This window comes from Sus scrofa, chromosome 15 (assembly GCF_054392235.1).
Source record: "Sus scrofa isolate SSC_HxYL_T2T_F1_AM1 chromosome 15, Sscrofa_HxYL_maternal_Yorkshire_Landrace_v2.0, whole genome shotgun sequence".
NCBI classification, from domain to species: Eukaryota; Metazoa; Chordata; class Mammalia; order Artiodactyla; family Suidae; genus Sus; species Sus scrofa.
The window spans coordinates 139,323,852-139,338,664 of NC_139397.1; the positions used below are offsets into that span (position 1 = coordinate 139,323,852).

Here is a 14,813-nt window from a genome sequence, read left to right on the forward strand (position 1 = left end):
GTTGCAGTAAGATATCAGGTGTATGGAATACTTGGAGATGCTAGATTCTGACTCAAAAGGACATAGCTTGCCTGGTGCCCCATGGGTGGCCAGTGGAGACACACGGAGATCAGAGGCCTGGCTCTGGCCCCTGGCTCCCTGTGCGATCTCACCAGGAACATCTGCTTTATGAAAAGAAGCAGATCAAATGGCTCAAGAAAAGATTAGAGTCATATGGGAAAAAATGAAGTCTCTTAAGCCCTAGGCTTAAATTCATTTCCCAAAAAGGCACGTGGTATACTTAGTAGCATTTTTTAGAGGAATATAATTCCTTGACATTGGTATGACGATCTGATTTGTGCTCCTGAGTTAAGATGGAGTGTGTGACTCAAAAGATAGTCTTTATTTTTTATTTTTTATTTTATTTTATTTTTATATATATATATATATTTTTATTTTCCCACTGTACAGCAAGGGGATCAAGTTATCCTTACAGGTATACATTACAATTACGTTTTTTTCCCCCACCCTTTGTTCTGTTGCAACATTAGTATCTAGACAAAGTTCTCAATGCTACTCAGCAGGATCGCCTTGTAAATCTATTCTTTTTTAAAAATTTTTTTTATTTTCCCACTCTACAGCAAGGGGGTCAGGTTATCCTTACATGTATACATTACAATTACATTTTTTCCCCCACCCTTTCTTCTGTTGCAACATGAGTATCTAGACATAGTTCTCAATGCTACTCAGCAGGATCTCCTTGTAAATCTATTCTAAGTTGTGTCTGATAAGCCCAAACTCCCGATTCCTCCCACTCCCTCTCCCTCCCATCAGGCAGCCACAAGTCTCTTCTCCAAGTCCATGATTTTCTTTTCTGAGGAGATGTTCCTTTGTGCTGGATATTAGATTCCAGTTATAAGTGAAATCATATGGTATTTGTCTTTGTCTTTCTGGCTCATTTCACTCAGCACGAGAGTCTCTAGTTCCATCCATATTGCTGCAAATGGCATTATGTCATTCTTTTTATGGCTGAGTAGTATTCCATTGTGTATATATACCACTTCTTCCGAATCCAATCGTCTGTCGATGGACATTTGGGTTGTTTCCATGTCCTGGCTATTGTGAATAGGGCTGCAATGAACATGCGGGTGCATGTGTCTCTTTTAACTAGAGTTTTGTCCGGATAGATGCCCAAGAGTGGGATTGCAGGGTCATATGGAAGTTCTATGTATAGATTTCTAAGGTATCTCCAAACTGTTCTCCATAGTGGCTGTACCAGTTTACATTCCCACCAACAGTGCAGGAGGGTTCCCTTTTCTCCACACCCCCTCCAGCACTTGTTATTTGTGGATTTATTAATGATGGCCATTCTGACTGGTGTGAGGTGGTGTCTCATGGTAGTTTTGATTTGCATTTCTCTTATAATCAGTGATGTTGAGCATTTTTTTATGTGTTTGCTGGCCATCTGTATATCTTCTTTGGAGAAATGTCTATTCAGGTCTTTTGCCCATTTTTCCATTGATTGATTGGCTTTTTTGCTGTTGGATTGTATAAGTTGCTTATATATTCTAGAGATTAAGCCCTTGTTGGTTGAATCATTTGAAACTATTTTCTCCCATTCTGAAAGTTGTCTTTTTGTTTTCTTTTGGGTTTTCTTTGCTGTGCAAAAGCTTTTCAGTTTGATGAGGTCCCATGGGTTTATTTTTGCTCTAATTTCTATTGCTTTGGGAGACTGCCCTGAGAAAATATTCATGATGTTGATGTCAGAGTGTTTTGCCTATGTTTTCTTCTAGGAGTTTGATGGTGTCCTGTCATATCAGACCAAGTGGATGGAGATATTGCTGCCTTCGTTTTATGGTTCATGATCTTGCTTCAATTCTGGGTTATCTACTTGGATAGAAACTTCCATTCACAGACATGCAGATAGAGCATGTGGCATAAAATTAAGCTTAAAGAATCTAGTGATACATAGATTGAACATCTACAAAGCACCATGTGAAGCTCTTGGGGATTACAGACTGATAGGTATATGATGCATTTATTTATTTAGTTAATTAGTTTAAACAACCGAAATTTATTTTCTCATAGTTCTGAAAGTTGGAAGTTCAAGGTCAAGGTGCCAGCAGGGTTGATTTTTCCTGAAGGCTCTTTCCTTGACTTGCAGATGGGCACCTTCCCACTGTATCCTCATATGGCCTTTCTTCTGTGAGAGTGTCTCCTTGGTCTCTCTTTCTTCTTAGGTAATATTGGAGTAGGTCCTCATCCTTATGGCTTGATTTAACTTTACCTCTTTAAAGGCCCTATGTCCAAATACAGTCACAGATACAGGAAAATTCTATTAGGTCTTAAGGCTCAAATATAATCTTCTTTGGCTCAGTGCTCTGCCCTCTGAATCTGCTGGGATAGCAGAGTCACCCCTGTAGCAGTGGCCTTGTCCCTGCTTAAACTGAGGAGGAAACAGTCTTTCCCTGTGGTCTATGACGGCAGTGCAATCCTACTGACAACCATTTTTTTTAGAAGCTGGCCGTGGAGTTGAGATGAATAAGGCCTCTGTGATATTTAGTTTGATGTATAAACTTGACTAGACCATGGAACCCAGTTAGTTAAATAAACACTAACTTAAGTGTTGCTGTGAAGGTATTTTGTCAGTGTAGTTAACATGTATACAATAAGTGGATTTTAAAGAGATCAGTCTTGATAATGTGGGTGGTCCTCATCCAATCTGTTGAAAGTCTGAAGAGCAAAAGCTGAGGTCTCCCAAGTAAGAAAAAATTCTGCCTCAAAACTGCACCAAATTTTATCCGAGTTTCCAGCCTGCTGGTATACCCTACAGATTTTAGATTTGCCAACCCTCACAACTATATGAGCCAGTTTCTTAAAATCTATCTATCTATCTATCTATCTATCTATCTATCGATCGATCGATCGATCTATCTATCTATCTATCATCTCCTGTTGATTCTCTTTCTCTGGAGAACAGTGACTGATAGAGGATCAGAATAACTCTAATACAAGTCAGAAGAATGAAAGCAGGGACTGCTTTCATGTGTGTTGTTCATGTGTGTATCTTAGCAATTAGAACAATACCTGACACATGCTTTGCACTCAATACATACTTCTGGAATGGCTGGCTGGCCGAAAAACTGTGGTAGGGACAATAAAAGCGGTACAGAATGCTATAATTCTAGAGGAAAATCATAGAATTCTTAAAATCAAGCTTTAACATAAATTTTTATTCTCATTTTTTCCCCCTCCTAAACCTAGAATTTAGCAAGTGTAACAGGATGATGAGTCTAAACCAAAGGCAGCCCATTCCACTTGCCAGTAGTTAGTTTAAGGGCGGGTGAGTGTCTCTATTCTGGACTGTGAGACGTTAAGAAGTCTGTTAGATGCCACAGGGAAAGGTTTTCTCCTGAAATAAAAATCCCTTCTCTGTTTACAAAGTTAATTGCTTATGATTCTTTGAGCTCCTGCAGCCTTCTTTACCAGTAGGAGAAGGGCTGAGCCAAGGGAGTTACAAAGAAATAGAGTAAGGGTCTTGGTGTCTGGAGTGCACCTTAACACTGGACTTCTGTGTGTGCGCGAGAGATAATAAGATTACTTCTTCCTTGAAAGAGTTTGAATCATGGCATTTTGTTACCCAACAAAAAGCTACTTGATTTATTAAATTAATTCAAAGTTATGCTAGAATGGCCAATAGTAGCAAGTAGTCAAGAAAAAAAATCTATTTGTTTCATATCACCAGAAGTAAACTGGTTACTGGGATATTTTGGTTGTTGCTATACATTGGCTTAGTTATTCTTTAATCAGGAGGAGTCTTAAAAGTCATGGAAAAGCTCTTGAAGAATCTAAAAGAACATAAAAGTGCCCATGTATCCAGAGTGGAACAAATTCTAAGAAATTGCAAACTAGTGCTTTTCACCCTAAAGCCAGTGGAGGTTATTTTTAGGAGTTCTGCATAGAGAAAATTGTCTAATTCTTAACAGCTCTTTATTTTTCCTAAGTGAACTATCTCCCTTTACCTCTTGGGCCACTGTATCCAGATACCAATCCTAATAGCCTCTAGGAGTTATAGGATATGAGGGTGGAGACGGGAAGATAATGCTCGAGTCTGCCTTGTTACTTTATTCTTTAGAGGCTGTTAGGACTACGGAGGTTTTACCCCAGTTGTAACTTAGCGAGTTAGTCACTGGATGTCACAGCGTCATGGGTGATGGTGAGAGTCCTAAGTCAGAGACAGAGGACTTTATCATTCACTCAGATGAGAGCAAGCATCAAGAATGTCATGTTTACTGTGGTCACCTGTCTCCCAAACCCCAGGTGATAACATTGAAGAACCCAGGTGGGTATTGGGCATATAGTGGGTTTTCATCACACCCTCAGAAACCCTAAGTTGGTACCTGAATCTTTTCAAATAAGCTTCAGGTAACTTGCTCTTTTCTCTGGAGGGAGACATTATCTTTATTATACTGGACAGTTGGCAAATCTGCCTTCTGCTTGGGAGGGCATCCTTATTTCTATGTTCCAAGGCTGTTTATTATACAAACATCCTTGAAAAGATGGTCCAGAATAAGACAGCAGTTAGTGCCACATCCCAGTACATTCAGAAATGTGAGAGTACCACTAAAAACTGTATTCCTGAAGGAGTTTGGGGTGGGCTTAGGGAATCCTGGAGGGCCTTGGTGGGCTTCCAGAATGATGAAGTTGAGATCTACTCGTCTACCAATATGGACATGGGGTAGTGTTTAGGAGGATGGCTCTGTGACCAGAGGACATAAGCCTCATAGACAGTTTAGGATGATAACAGTGTAAGAAAAATTGCTATACCTCTCCCTTCAGGGAATGATGGAATACACTGAGCTGCTTAGAAAGAAAGTGTCCTTTTCATTAATAACTAGAAAAGCAGCTCACACTTATTAGGGGCATACTATGTACCCACGCCTTTGCCAAACCACTTGCTTAAGTAAGCTTATTTAACGTCACTACCCTGAAGTTCCCATGGTGGCTCAGCAGGTTACAAACCCAACTAGTATCCATGACGATGCAGGTTCAATCCCTGGCCTCTCTCAGTGGGTTAAGGATCCAGCGTTGCTAAGAGCTGTGGTGTAGGTTGCAGATGTAGCTCTGATCCCTCATAGCTGTGGCTGTGGCTGTGGCTGTGGCTGTGGCTGTGGTGTGGGCTGGCACCTGCTGCTCTGATTTGACCCCTAGCCTGGGAACTTATATGCTGCAGGTGCAGCCCTAAAAAGCAAAAACAAAACAAAACAAACAAAACCACACAAAAAATCACTATCCCATTAGGACACAGGCCTCATAGTTCTCTTTATCACATGGAGAAGGAAAATGAGGCACAGAGCAAGATTACTATTATAAAAGATTAATTTCAGTGGAGACTGAGCATCTGCCTGAAAAATTCCAGGGAAGGTTTTTCCTGTCCAGAACATTGCTTGGCCAGCTTATCAGGATCAGCATGTGTCTGGAGCTACCAGGAGTTAAACTGGAATATTCTTCCCTCTCCTTACCTTAAGCACCACCAAAAAGTTTGATAATTAAGATATTTTATGACCATGGGGAGGAGGTTATAGAGGGACAAGAGTCAGTGTTATACATTCTTCCTCTTCTTTTTTTTTTTTTTTATGGCTGTACCTGCTGCATAAGGAATTCCTGGGCTAGAGGTTGGATTGGAGCTGCAGCTGCAGCTTACGCCATAGCCATGGCAACACCAGATTCAAGCCACCTCTGCAACCTATGCTGCAGCTTGCAGCAATGTCGGGTGCTTAACCCAATGAGTGAGGCCAGGGATCAAACCTGCATCAATGTGTCTGGTCCTTAGCCCACTGAGCCACAATTTGAGCTCCCTGTGTATTCTTTTTTTTTTTTTTTTGACTTTTTTTTGCCTTTTCTAGAGCCATTTCCTGCAGCATATGGAGGTTCCCAGGCTAGGGGTCTAATCGGAGCTGTAGCCACCGGCCTACTCCAGAGCCACAGCAACATGGGATCCAAACCACATCTGTGACCTACACCACAGCTCATGGCAACGCTGGATCCTTAATCCACTGAGCAAGGCCAGGGATTGAACCTGCAACCTCATGGTTCCTAGTCGGATTCGTTAACCACTGCGCCATGACGGGAACTCCACTCCCTATGTATTCTTATATTTAATATCCATCAGTGCAAAGACTGAAAATTAGGAACTAACAAGAGATGGTGGCATGGTTTGTATTTCTGACTGTCTTAAGGAGTGGTTTTAGTCATTTTGGGCTGCTATAATAAATGACAACATGGTGGGTGGTTTAAACAAGAAACATTTATTTCTCACAGTTCTGGAGACTGGAGCCTGAAATCAGGGTACTAGAGCAGTTGAGTTCTTGGTAAGGGCCCTTATCCTGGTTTACAGATGGCCACCTTTCTTTGCTGTATCCTTACATGACAGAGAGGGGGGGTGGGGGCGGAGAGAGAGTCTGGTCTCTGCATCTTACAAGGATATCAATCCTGTTATGGGGGCTTCACCTTCATGACCTCATCTAAATCTAATCATCTTCCAAAGGTCCACCTACAAATACCATTATATTGGGGGTTAAGAATTCAACACAGAGATTCTAGGAGAGACATAGCATTTAATCCACAGAATGAATAACCATTGGAATAGAAATGGATAACCATGGCTAAAATATTTACTGTCAGTTTTCAGATAAGAAAATAAAACATTAGAAAAATTAGTAATACTTAATTCACAAGATTAAAGTAGACACCATTCTGTATAGTGTCTGGCCCAATGGGTGCTCGGTAAATATCAGCTCCCTCTCTTCCTTATGGTTGTTATCTAGTCAGTGTAGTGATATCAGGTATGTGTATAAAGTCCATGAGTACTTCTCGTTGTAGTAAAGTATTGAGCTTTGTAGGTGAAGAATAGTGTATTTCTCCAATTCTGCCCATTGAGTTTGTTCTATACTTTCCGTGACAATATTTAGGGAGATATAGTGGACCTGCAGGGTGTTCAGAAAGGACTAAGTGATTTGATCATTAGCGAGAAGTGGGGGGTGGTGATAAAGGTCCTTCTCTGAAAGCAGTTGCCTATAGTAAAACAGATACTTGAACTTGGAGAGTCTGGCTTCTGCCTGTGTTCTGACTATCTATTTGCTATTGATAGAAGGGTCACCTTGGTTCTAGAATCATTTCACTTCATAGTTCTTGTCCTTTTCAGATGTTTAGCTGCATCACTATGCAATATACCCAAATCCTTATAAGAAGTTCCTTGTGAAGGTGGCTGAAGTTGGTTTCTGTTACTTGCCTATAGAATAAATGTAACTTAGATAGTTGGCTTTTGAAAGACAAAGCAATGAAGACCTCACAATTTTTCTTTCCGATATAAAAAGTCAATACTACTCTCCAGGTGTGTAGAATCCATTAGAATTCAGGTTTATGTTCCCAGAAAGAGTACTTTGTTAGACTGTTGGGGCCAAAAAACATCCTCATCAGCAAGGGGAAATTGTGGATTAGATTCTTGAGATCTCTCCAAACTAGATGAATTACAAACCTTTGTGAAACATAGGACTGGAGCTGAAGACCTCTTGAGGTCCTTTCCAGTTACATAGTTCTAAAAACAAAAGATCATATAATTCCAATATTTGGAGAGCAGGGAATAGATGCATCGACTAGAAGAGGCTCTCTGAGGACTTAATTTGAACAGAAGAGGATCTCTTAAATATTGTCTCTCTGATGGTTAATTTATGTGTTACCTAGACCAAGCTAAGGGATGCCCAGATAGCTGATAAAACATAATTTCTGAGTGTGTCTGTGAGATGTTTCCAGAAGAGATTAGCTTTTGAATCTGTAGACTGAGTAATGAAGATTCACCTTCACCAGTGTGGGTGGGCACCATCCAGTCTGTTGAGGGTCCAACAGAGCAAAAAAGTGGAGGAAAAGCAAACTGTCTTTCTCACTTCTTGAGCTGAGGTATCCATCTCTTCTGCCCTTGGACATCATAGCTCCTGGTTCTCAGGCCTTTGCCATTGGTTTGAACTACACGACAGGCTTTCCCGGTTCTCTGCATGCAGATAATAGCTTGTGGGACTTATCAGCCTCCACAACAGCATAAGCCAATTCCTATAGTAAGCCTATCTATCTGTCTGTCTATGTATGTATGTATGTATCATCTATCTATCTATAGATATAGATATAGACATAGACATAGCTATAGCTATAGATATAGATATATTCTATGCATTCTTTTTCTCTGGATAACCCCGAGAATAGCCTGCAATCCAACCTTCTCATTTATGGAAAACTTCTCAATTAGAGAAACTGAGGTAGAAGGAATAATGTCTGCTAAAGTCTGAGTTCTCTGAGGTCAGGCATTTTGTCTTCATTTTTCCACTTTTCCCAGCATGATGGGAAGCCATTGTTTGATTCTGTTGATGATGTCAACTGCAGCATTAATAGGAGGATACTACATTAATAAATTGTATTTAACTTGGATATTTGTTTTTAGATCTTATCAGTGTTTTATATTTTGGGTTGGGGGAGCAGATGTTTCCTGATAATTTTAAATCATTGAATGAATGATTTGTGACTCAGACATTCATTGGAAATATTTTATCTAAATCTCATGGCAGTCTTCAGCCAGCCTTACCAGAGCATGGCATTCCTTCCTGGCTAGCGCATTTCAGACTTCATTTCTTTGAGCTACTACAAAGAATAACTGGAATGTTATCAGGTCCCCATGATGTGATTTATGTGGAAAGTAAACCACATGGATCTTGTGCTTTCTTGAAGAATTTACTTAATTAAAGACTTAAAACCTCTGAGGGGAGATTACCAAAAATTCTTCCCATTTGAGACAGCTGCTGGAATTCAAGACATGGTCTCTGATGCTCACTGGAATTCAAGACTGCATGGTTCTCTAAGCATATTACCGTGCATAAAAACCTATAGGGGAGATTTGGACAGCTCAGATGCCAAAGAGTAGCAGCCATTGCAAGAGAGATAGATGAAGGAATTGAATTCCCATTAAATTAGAAAATGACATCAGCAAACTGCAACTAGGATTCTCTTTGCTTTGGTTCATGTAAGCACTTTCAAGGTCAAAATTTTCTGGAAGCATAGCCCTCCTCCAAATTTTGTGACAGAAGGATGACACCCACTTGTCATTTGAGAGGCACAGTGCTATGGTAAAAAAGATGTCAGGATTTGGCATTTCCAAATACATATTCTATAGTTTTAGGAAGTTCTTCAGCCTCCCCGTGTATTTGTTTTCTCATATAAAAGCTGAGGATAAAAAGGATACCTCCCAAGTTGCTTGAAGGCTCAACTGAGCTCTAGAAATGGCAGCACTGACCAGCTGTAGAGCCCAGTTCAAGACTTGATCATGTGCAGTGGCAGAGTGGACTCTGATGTCTGACCACTGTGCTCAGATCCAGGCACAGCCCATTCAGTGGGTGGATCCCCTTCAATAAGTTAAACTTGACACATTAACTTGCATAACCTTTGACAGTTATCCATTCTGATCCTCCATTTTTTAAAATATTTAAAATTCTGATAACAAAGAAATAAATATTTTATGGGGTTGTTGGGGGCTGTAAATGAATAAGGAAATGTTTTTGGTTTGGTTCATAGTAAGCCCAGTAATAAATAACTCCTACCATTACTGGTGGTATTTCAGATTATACAGCTAAAGAGTACACCTTTAATTAGAAGTTCTCATCTCTGCACTTTTCTGATCTCCAGTGTCTTAGGCACAACCAGCTTTTCAGTTTTAAATAGGAAGCTGGGGAAATATGTATTTTTCTTTATAAGTATTCTATTAAAAACATGGAATCTGGAATGTAGGTACATTGTCATGTATAGTTTTTCCTGGTTAAGTGTTTAAAAAGGAAGGGCAAAAGGGTTTTTTGTCTTTACTATTGTTGTTTCATATATGTATGAAGTCCCTAGCTAGAGAGTATTGCCTTGAGGACAAGGATCAATCTTTTAGCTTTATTTTAGATAACTTCCACATGATTTCGTGTCTGGTAGACTGATTGTTGGAAGGTTTTATCTGTTTGGATTGAGAAAATTTCTGTCTCCAGTGCTATAATGAAGTATATGAAGGAAGGAGGCAATATTTTAATCTACTTGGACCCACTTACTTCTATTCATCAACCCATTTACTTATTCAGAAAGGCATTAATTTGTTTGACATATATTGAGACTTCTATAAGCCAGGTGCTGTACTAAATCCTGGGGAGAGCAGCAAGCAAGACAGACTGGTCCCTACCTTGCCAGGACTTAAATTCTAGTCTAAGACCATGTGAACAGAAAGTTTCATATATTAAGAAGAATATTTTAGATCCAAAATGGCAAGGAACTCTCCAGTTCTGATTACATTTTGAGGTGATTGTATACTTTTACCTTTGTACCTTGCTTACCTTTGTAACTGCAAATTACTTCCCAAAGATAGATAACCCAGGAGTTCCTAATGTGGCTCAGTGGTTAACGAATCTGACTGGCATCCATGAGGATGCAGGTTCAATCCCTGGCCTTGCTCAGTAGGTTAAGGATCCGGTGTTGCTGTGACCTGTGGTGTAGGTCGCAGACGTGGCTAGGATCCTGTGTTGCTATGGCTGTGGTGTAGGCTAGCACCTAAAGCTCCAATTCAACTCCTAGCCTGGGAACCTCCATATGCCATGGGTGCAGCCCTAAAAAAAGCAAAAAAAAAAAAAGTTAGTTAACCCAGATTTTCTTTAACACATTGTAGATATTTAAATAAAATTGTGGATTTTCATAAATGGAGAAAATATGCTATGAAAACTTTTTCTATTGAATTTTAGTAGGATATGGCAATGGTAGATAATCACCAGACAAATGAAACTTATTTAAAAACATGGAGAATATCCCTTTATTTTCCTTAGGGCTTCCTGTAAAAATAAGGAATGATAAGCAAACTTGACTTTCATGGGCCAAAGGAAAGAGGTCCAAAGGGAAACATCATTTGTAGAAGGAAAAACACCATGGAGATTTAAAAAAAAAAACAAGTATTGAGATACTTGAAAAGAAGCAATGGGTCCCAGTATGCAGAACAGTTCTGGCTGAAAACTGGAAAACACTAAGTGTTAGTTAGCCAAAAATACATATAAAAATATTTTAGTTTTGAGAAATAGCTCATAGGAGATTTAATGGCCATGAAAGCCCCATTTTATTTCACATAGGAAGGGGACTTAAAATAGCCCATTTACAGCACTGGGAAATCCCATCCCCAAGGGTCTCAGTTCCTTTGAGCTATTCGTTGCAGAGAACCTGCTTTGTGCCAGGCACAGGGCTCTGGATGGAGACTCAGGAAGAAGGAGACACAGATCCCAGCTTGTAGAGGCTTCCAGTCCACTGTGGAAAATATTTCTAAGCAGGAAATTTCTCTACACTGTAGTAAGATCTGTGGTGCAAGAAAGCCTAGCTTACCATGCGCTGCTAGAAGCATAGGCATGGAACCTGGGGGTGGGGTGCAAGGAGGGATTATCAGAAGAATTTCTGTGGTAGGTGATACCTGAGCTGAGCCTCCAAAGAGTAGGTAATGAGTGGCATTACATCAATGAAGTAGTACTATCATTATGAAACACTTTCTAAAAAAATGAGTGAGGACTTCCATGAGATGATACGCATAATCTTTCAAAGTTGAATATTAAAGGCAGTGTCCATATAGTAAACCACCTGCAAATAGTTTCATATAAACTCTGCCAACTGGATTCCCTGAATATCACACTCTCTCCAGAGGACTTTATGGCAACCGGCAAGCTCAAGGAGTTTCCTCACTAAAGAGTCCAGTTGCTAGAACTCTTTCTTATGGCCGAGTAGCCAAAATCACACTTGTGAGTGGAAGGGTGCTTTGACTCTCTTTACTTGGTGACCTGCATCAGGTTCACAACATTCCCACAGGGTTATTTCAGGACAGCTGTGAAAACAGATGATGTTTACATTAACCTTTCCTCCGATGGTATTAATCAATCAAGGCTCGTCAAGGGGCAAATGCATGTGGTTGCCAGGGGGCAGAGGGGAGGGAATGGATGGACAGGGAGTTTGCGGTTGGTGGATGCAAACTGTTACATTTGGAAGGGATGGACAATGGGGTACTACTGTACAACACAGGGTACTGTGTGTGATTGAGTCACTTTGCTGTACAACAGAAATCAAAGAAACATTGTAAATACACTATACTTTAATAATAAAAAAAAGCTGCATATTTGATTCATTTACAAAGTCTGTTGCTGATAAGATGGATTTATTGCTTTTCATTCTCAGAAAATCAACAAAGTCACATCTAATTCAATGATGGCATAAACTTGTGACCTCTTTCTCCTTGGAGTAGTTTCCCCTTCGGGAAAGAACATTAGTGGCACATAGTAGTTTTGAAGATGGGAAGTAATAATCTCTCGATTCTCTGAAAGTATATTAGTTCTGAGAAATGCTCAAAAATAATTGAATTTCTGAATAAGTCTCTTTCACAACATTTAAACAACTTAAGAATTTGGGGATTTTTCTTCATAATGTTCTTATAATAGAAAATTTTCTACTCATGCTTCTCCTCTCCATCCTTTTACTTTTGCTAAAAAAAAAAAAAAAAAAAAAAAAAAAGGAAAAGAAGACTCCCACATTGCCATTGAGCTTGGAGAAAAGTATGGAAGGGCTTCAGCCCCATTAGAATTTCCATCAGCTCTCCTCCAAATAAAACACAATCGAAATAAAAACTGGGCATTTACTATGCACAGGAAACTTGAAAAGGTTTCCCTTGCTACAAGATTGCCTACCCTCTATGTTCCAGACGACTCTTTAGAAATTCTAAGGCACACGTAGGGGAAGCAGCTGTGGCTGATGTCTTTGAACCTCAGGACAGGTGCGGTGTCTTAAATAACAGACAACTGTTTCCAGTTGGCCTGGCATGATGCTTGAATTTCATACTTTGCCAGAGTTCCCTTGCAAAGTTAATGAGATGGAGTTGTCTAAATCATATTAAACAGTCATGGATGTGTTTCTGGGTTCCTTTTCTCCATTTCATTCATTCCGAGAGAGTTGGCATCGGACTCAAATTCAGACAAATGAGTCCAATTCATAATCCTGCTGTTCGCATGCAACTCATCAGGGTTTGTGGAAGCCAGCTCTCATTTCCTGTCCCTGTAGAATGACAGTGTTGAGAAATGTATAGGTATGGTTTGGATGTGCTGAGGGGAAATCTCATCCACATCTTTTAGAGGGCTTTCTAAAGGCATTAGCAGGGAGAATTAGAGGTTAGCATCATTGTCATTTCATTCCACATGGCTGGCCTTTTTGCTGCCTATGTGAACATGACTTGGAATCACTTCTTCATTGTCTCTAACTGGGAAGTAATTTGCTTTTGTTCTCACCAGGTATTAGGAACTTGATGTTGAAGCCCCAACTCCTAAAGGGATGGTGTTTAAAGATGGGACCTTTGGAAGGTAATTGAATTTAGATGAAAACATGAGGGTGATGTCCCCATGATTGGGTTATTGTATGACTGGGTCACCACGCTGTACAGCAGAAATTGGCTCAACACTGTAAATCAACTATGCTGTAATAAAAAGAAAATGAAAAAACCCTAAAATGTGGCATATATGAACATACCTACAAAACAGAAACAGACCCATGGACACAGAAAACAGACTTGTGGTTGCCAAGGGGATGGGGAAAGGTGGTGGGATGGACGGGGAGTTTAGGGTTGGTAGATGCAAACTATTACATTTTATATGTATAATCTCATTTATTATTTTTTTATTAGGGTATAGTTGATTTACAGTGTTGGGTCAATTTGTGCTGTACAGCATTGTGACCCAGTCATACATATATATACATTCTTTTTTCTTATTTAAAATGGATAAGCAATGAGGTCCTACTGTACAGCACAGGGAACTATATCCAATCTCTTGGGATAGCACATGATGGAAGATAGTATTAGAAAAATAACATATATATATATGTATGTATGACTGGGTAACCATGTTGTACAGCAGAAATTGACACAATGCTATAAATAAACTACACTCTAATAAAAATAAATAAAATAAAATAAAAGAATAGAAGACCTGGGAGAGAGCTCTTTCTCTCGTCCCATCACATGAGGATGCACTAGAAGGGTGGCTGTCTGCAAGCCAGGAAGATGGTCTCGCCAACGATTGAATTTGCCAGCACATTGATCTTGGACTTCCAGCCGCTTGAACTGTGAAAAAATAAACTTTCATTGGTCAAGTCATTCAGTCTATGGTATTTTGTTACAGCAGCTTGAGCAAACTGAAACAGGCAGCCATTATTATTACTTTTATGCCTCACCAAAACCTAAGAGATAGAAATTATTTTAACTGTATAAATGGATAACTGTATAAATTGAGGCTCAGAGAGGTTAAGTAACATTCCTGCTTCAGGATTCAAAACCACAGAATGAGCAGATCGACCACAAATCCAAGGTTGAGGGGAGAGCAGGAACTTATCTAGAGCTACGTTTTCTGATACAGTAGCCACTGGTCACATATAAAATTAAATTCCAGTTTCAACTTAAATAAAAACTTCAGCCTGTTAACTGACTCATTTCAAGTGCTTTATAGCCATATCTAGTTAGTGGCCACCAAACTGGACAGTGCAGATACAGCACATTTCCATCATCAGAGGAAGTTCTATTGGACTGAGTGCTGGGATTTCCCTTTTGCCAAGCGACTTGAAGAGACCACAGAAAGACCGTGTCCACGCTCTCCCTGATGAACACACACCGCACAAGAAATGGAAACGTCACTCAGCCCTGGTGACTGGCGCCATTCCTTTCTCCATGTGTCATGGGAGAAAACGCACTCAAGGAGCAT

The 14,813-nt window shown here is 39.9% G+C and overlaps 1 protein-coding gene across 1 annotated transcript in view; it reads right to left on the minus strand.

Annotated features, from left to right (window-relative positions):
• The window catches only part of LOC110257090 (uncharacterized), a 58,420-nt gene extending 44,237 nt beyond the window's left edge, over nucleotides 1-14,183 (minus strand). The window contains exons 1-2 of the transcript XR_014829999.1: nucleotides 14,046-14,183; nucleotides 12,756-13,119 (exon numbers count right to left, since the gene is read on the minus strand). The gene's annotated coding sequence lies outside the window, so the exon portion shown is untranslated. The remainder of the gene's footprint in view (nucleotides 1-12,755; nucleotides 13,120-14,045) is intronic.
• Nucleotides 14,184-14,813: the final 630 nt, after the last annotated feature.